Source organism: Oxyura jamaicensis, chromosome Z (assembly GCF_011077185.1).
Source record: "Oxyura jamaicensis isolate SHBP4307 breed ruddy duck chromosome Z, BPBGC_Ojam_1.0, whole genome shotgun sequence".
Taxonomy (NCBI): Eukaryota; Metazoa; Chordata; class Aves; order Anseriformes; family Anatidae; genus Oxyura; species Oxyura jamaicensis.
The window spans coordinates 11,353,221-11,358,431 of record NC_048926.1 but is presented as its reverse complement, the minus strand read 5'-3'; the positions used below and the strand labels follow the sequence as shown (position 1 = coordinate 11,358,431).

The window sequence follows — 5,211 nt, the reverse complement described above, 5'->3', positions numbered from 1 at the left end:
CAAAACCCACAGATCCCTTTCTGTGGGGCTGGTCTCCAGCCTCTCAGCCCCCAGTCTGCACGTATAGCCAGTGTTGTCCCTTCCAAGGAACAGAATCTGGCATTTGCTCTTGTTGAACTTAGTGTGATTGCCCAGCTCTCTAATTTGTCAAGATCTCTCTGCAAAGCTTCTTTGTCCTTGAGGGAGTCAAGAGCTCCTCCCAGTTTAATGTTCTCTGCAGACTTACTTAGTATACACTCAAGTCCTACATCCAGATCAATTATGAAGACTTTAAATAGAGCTGGCCCCAAAATGGAGCCCTCGGTGCCAAGCTTGTCCAATTGCAGCTCTTTTTGAAATCCTGAAGGCTAATAAAATAAGATATAACCTGTCTTTGTTGCTGCCAGAAGTAGCTTTCTTCTCCTTACTTCAGGGTTCTTCTATCTTCCCTTCACGTGTAGGAAGACTGTATTCTTCCCTTGTTAAATAAGTCTCAAGTTAATTATCATAGCCATAATTAGTATACCTTACATAGATAAAAAATTCTGCTTGAAAAGTCTAACAGCCCAGAAAATTTTGAAAATATAATGCTAAAGATTATGGCTTCTGACTAGTAGCATCTCCTACAGTTGCTTCAGAAAATTCATGTTTTGATACAATTCTTTGCATTAGTAGCTGAATAATAACTCCTAACCAGAGAAAAAAATATCACATAGATACAATATTTGTAAAAAGAAAAGTTATCTATGCATCTGTTCAGAGTTTCAAGCTTCTCACAAAAAAAAAAAAAAAAAAAAAAAGTCTGCAATTTTCACTCTTTGTTTGGGAAACTACTCACTCTTAAGTTGTTTCTTTTTCTGAATGAGAATAATCTCTTAGATTTTGCATGGCTGATTAAAAGTCTGTTTTATTTATTTATTTATTTTTAATGTCCTATACATACTTGCTTCTTTCAGCTCCTTAGCAAACATTATGAATTATAAACATGGCACGAAACTTGCTGATTTCTGTGAAAGTAAGGAAAGATTCTCAAATACTAAGCTTCATTATTTCAGTACAAGCAATAAATTCCTGATTGCAGCCTTCCTAGGAGAGTTATAAATATTTTTTTCAGTGTCCAGTTCTACCATTTGCAACATGACGTGACACTCAAAGTAGTATCAAAAGTTCAATTCACAATATCCTCCTAGGAAGCTTTAAAGCCACTCTTAGACTGAATTAAGATATCTGGTAAGGATCAAATATAGATCAGTAGTTTCTCATTTCCCCACTGACTACTATTTACTAACCTGATTTTCTGGATGACACACAGAAACAATGGAACATACAACTTGTAGAAGACAATTGCAGTCATTCAGAAAGGAAAACAGAAACAAATGGCACTGTTGTTTGCTTGTTCATAATATTTTATGGTTAAAGCAAGCGAGTACATCGCTGCACGCACAAGGAACAGATTGATGGGAAGAAGATGTAGCCATGACACTGAAGCCCAGCAAGGGGATTGTAACACCAATTCCCAGTGCTCTGTGTGGGCCTGCACAGCTATGACTAGCTGTTATGAAGTGCCATGTAATCCTGGGAGAGGTGTTTGAGTCCTGGGTGCTCATTTAAAACTCAAGAAAAATACGCTGAGAATGTGATGCTAGCATATACATGTGATGCTAGCACCAGTATTCATGAGATGGCTTCTATATGTGATATCAGGTTCCTTCACAAGCTCAGAACATGGCCACCTCTCCCTCATATATAATGCCAATATATTACAATACTCATCTATTAACTAATTCCCATCAGTTGTAAATCATTGTGCAAAATATGGCATAAAACTTACTGAGTATGAGGTACCACTCCTCCCTTCAAATTAAATATGAATTAGGCCTGAAGTTGAGTTTAAAAATTCAATTTCAGATTTTTATATTGTTCCCAAAGTCATTGTTTTCTAAACATGGTATTTTAAAGAAATCACTAAAGTATGTTGTGAAAGGAGATCAGAAGCATGCAACCAAGTGTGAGAACTGGGATGGGATAATTTTAATGAAAATCATACTTTTCTATAATTGTTACTCAGAGGAAAAACTGAAAGGACATAAAATTAATCCTTTTTGCCAAAATTAAGCAATGAAACATCCTAGGGGAATCTTCAGAGGAAGAACATCCAAGCAGAGAAGCAGAGTATATTTGGGGTTCTCTAACCATATGTGAAGCTGTCATATAAAGTTTTATGAGCCCTTTTTGAGAAGCTATAAGGAAGTCTTTGTTAAGTGTATTGGAGATAATCTGAGCTCTTGAAAGTGCTTTTTAAGTGCAGTGAACATTAGTGCCCTCCATGCTATCATGAGTTTTATAGAAATACAAATGTATGTTTATAGAAATACTACAGATACATTTTCCCTTTTTTAAATAAAATGATTCTTCACTTCTAAATGGGACCATGACCCTCTTAAGAACTGTATATATATATTTTCAGTCTCTATTATGGGTAAATAGTCTCTTAATGGAAAGATTGGCTGTCATATTGTGAAGGAAAAGTGTAGAAGGTCTTATAATTTATAAAGCTTTTCTGGATTCTTAGGCTTCTCAGCTCTTGAGGGAACTAGTAGGAATTCCTGCAGCTCTTAAGTTCTCTCCTCCCAAGTTTGTTTGTTATCTCCTGCTAAATTCAGTCCTTAGCAAGGTTTGAAACAGATTTAAATCCTTCCTCTCAGCTTGCAGTCTCTTGGAAGGTTAGAAGTTCATGAGTTCACTGCTATTGCTACAAAAACTCAAGGCCCACTTTTACTCAATGTTTAAAATATGCCAGAGAGAGAGAGAGAGAGGAAAAATAAATAAATAAAATAAATAAATAAATAAAAGATACAAAGCTTTCTGACAGCTTTCAGGTAAAAAAATAAAAAAATAAAAAATAAATAAATAAATAAATAAATAAATAAAAAGTTAAAAAGCAAAGAGAGCACAGGGATGTGCATTATTGAGACTGAGGCCTCTCAGTCTGCCAAACCAGTAGTTATATAAAGATCTTCTGTATGTTCATTTCATTTGTATGTTCTTCTCTGGTTAACCTTTCCAGGTCATGGCTAGATAGGGAAAAAAATAGGCAAGTGCAAGGAAAAGACACTTTAATTAGCCACTGCCCTCTGCAAGTGGGGTCACCAAAGTGATGAACTTACTCAGCATCCACCAGTAAAATTCTTTGGTAAGAAGACAAGTCATAAACACCCACCAGGCTTCCTCCTCCCTTCTTTGAGTTTCTAGTCCCAACCACATCTCTCCCACAGAGACAGCAACCTCTGTGAGTGCTGCCCTGGCAGGGCCAACCCTGAGTCACCCTCAAGCCTGCAGGTCTTTGAGACAGCCTTAGTATCAGATACAGGGAATAATAATAGACAAGAGGACGTGTTCACACTATCCTTGTCTCTACTAAGGAGTGATCTAGTAGAGTAAAGGAGCTGGGACTGAGGACCTATCATTCATACATCAGGGTCAACCTCTCCCAGTAAGCCCATTCGCAGTCCTTCTGGGGCAGCTATTCCTCCTAACCAGGAGATGCAATACAAAGTAAATCACAGAAGAATAAACAGTTGGGGCTGCAAGGTACTACCCTGCGTGATACTAACCACCACCGCCAGCAAGGAGGATAGCTGAAATGTACCCTTACTTCTGACAGTAACTCTTGAAAAATGGAGCAACTTTTTGGCAATTCTCAGCACAGTATATGGTGGCATTCAGGAGAGAAATGGAACGCTTCATGGAAATTAAACATATCAAAGGTGGACTTGAATAGCACTGGGATAGGTTGCCCAAAGAGGCTGTGGAGTCTCTCTCCTTGGAGATCTTCAAAAGCCGCCTGAACGTGGTCCTGGGCAACATGCTCTGGGTGTCCCTGCTTGATCAGGGGGTTGGACCAGATAGGCCCAGAAGTCCCTTCCAAACTCAGCCATTCTGTGAGTCTGTGACTTTGAAAAAGAATTTGCAAATGGAAAGTGACACCAAAGATGTCTGCGATTCACCTAAAACCATTCATACACATGGAAGTAAATGCAGGCAGGAAGGTGGTAATTTCACTTTGATAACAAGACTGAGAATTAAAAACACCAAAAAGAGATGCCATGCAGAAAGGCACTGCTCCAGATCAAACAGGAACAGCAATTCCGGGGTCTGGACCTTGTTGCTGGACCCTGTTCAACAGTGACCAAAAAAATATTTGGGGTGGGACCCCACCTTCACCCTAGTGTTCCCTGAAGGAGGCCATCTCAGGTTTACCAGAACGGTTTGAAACATGGTGGGGTGAGAGCAAGAGCCTGCGAGACACAGCAGGTCCAGAGGGGAAGGAAGGGACAAGAAGAACAGCGTTACACAATTACACTTTTTATATAACCACAGTGCCCAAACCACACCATGCTTTAAAAGACGGTGACCTTCCAGGAGGAAGGTAAACAAGGCATGGGCTTTAAAGGAAGCCAATTTACTTCACAAACATCTTCAAGACTTAAAACCAGACCGTTCTACAGCCTTTGGGCAGAAGTTTGACTACTGCAAAACAGCAAAACAGCTGAAATGAATTTAATTGAAAGTAAACAAAACCACAAACCTAAGCATTCAAAATAAATACTGAGAGCATAAAATAAACCATTGCCAATAACCCAGTGTCTATTTAGATGACATTCTTGGGCTGCTGTTATTTTAAAGTGAAAGTTTTAACAATATACAGTGATATAATCCAAGCACTGCAATAAACTTTGCTTTAATTAGGAGCTCCAAGCTTCCCTATCCCAAAGGAGAAAAAAAAGGTCACATTACACTTGAACGAAGGAGAGAAGCAGAGGAAGATCTTCTGGACAAGGGAACTTGCTCTTTTTTATCATAGGATGCAGTGGATGTGTGTATAGCCCTTTTTCCCTTCAAAATACCTTGGTGATTTGAATAGAGATGTCCCACTTTCATCCAGGGACACCATTTCCTTGTGCACGATCTTTGATATTTCTGTGTAATTCCTAGAAGTCTCCCAGCTTTTTGCAGTATGCTTCTTCCCTAGAAATTACCTCAAGGAGCAACACATCTGCCTTAACCATTCAGCCTGAAACTTCCAAGCCAGGCAGTGTGCAAGAGCTCTGAGCTGCACCGGTGTTCCCCGGCAGACTGACCTTCTGTGTATGGGGTGAAAGAGCTCTGCAGTGAAAGAGATGAAAACAGGACAATTTTTGCTTAAAAAAATACGGCGGGGGGGGGGGGGGG

The 5,211-nt window shown here is 39.3% G+C and overlaps 1 long non-coding RNA gene across 2 annotated transcripts in view; it reads right to left on the bottom strand.

The window, feature by feature from the left end:
- Positions 1–2,446: 2,446 nt before the first annotated feature.
- The window catches only part of LOC118156744, an 8,053-nt gene continuing 5,288 nt past the window's right edge, over positions 2,447–5,211 (bottom strand). For both annotated transcript variants that reach the window (XR_004746416.1, XR_004746417.1), the window contains exons 2-3: positions 4,887–5,018; positions 2,447–2,725 (exon numbers count right to left, since the gene is read on the bottom strand). This is a non-coding gene — a long non-coding RNA (uncharacterized LOC118156744). The remainder of the gene's footprint in view (positions 2,726–4,886; positions 5,019–5,211) is intronic.